Source organism: Galeopterus variegatus, unplaced genomic scaffold, assembly GCF_000696425.1.
Source record: "Galeopterus variegatus unplaced genomic scaffold, G_variegatus-3.0.2 Scaffold5857, whole genome shotgun sequence".
NCBI classification, from domain to species: domain Eukaryota; kingdom Metazoa; phylum Chordata; class Mammalia; order Dermoptera; family Cynocephalidae; genus Galeopterus; species Galeopterus variegatus.
Window position 1 is genome coordinate 44,404 of NW_007731968.1, and position 746 is coordinate 45,149.

The following is a 746-nucleotide window of genomic DNA, read 5'->3' on the forward strand; positions in this document are numbered from 1 at the left end:
GAAGATATTAGAAAACTTCATAGCAACTTGATGGACTACATTCATGTCTGTCAAAAGTAATAAAAATAGGCTTGCATTAGGATTACGTTTTATTCATTCATTTTTATTTATTCATTTTTAATGTACTTTAGAGATATTCTTACAATGAATTTGAAATTTAAAAACAAAAAGCTATTTCTTCATCCATACAAGTTTGATAAGTGCTGTTTATTTAATTACTCTACTAATTAACAAAAAAGTGTGTGTGTGTATATATAGTGTACAACATGATCTTTTGCAACACCTATACATTATGGAATGGCTAAATCAAACTAATTACAAATGTATTACCTCACATAGTTATAATTTTTGTGGTGAGAACACTTAAAATTGACCCATCTAGCAATTTTCAGGTACATGAAACATTGTTATTAAGTATGCTCGACATGTACAATAGATCTCTCGGATTTATTCCTCTTATTTAAGTAAAATTTTGCATCATTTGACCAATATCCCCTTAGTATCCCCCACGCCAGTCCATGGTAACCACCATTCTACTCTCTGCTTTTATCAATTTTACTTTTATAGATTTCACATAGAAGTGAGATCCTGCTGTATTTGTCTCTCTGTGCCTAGATTATTTCACTTAACATAATGTCCTCTAGTTTCATCCATATTGTCACAAATGAGGGATTTTCTTCTTCTTAAAGGTGAATAGTATTCTATTGTGTATATATACCAGATAATTAAAATGTGTTTATATACCA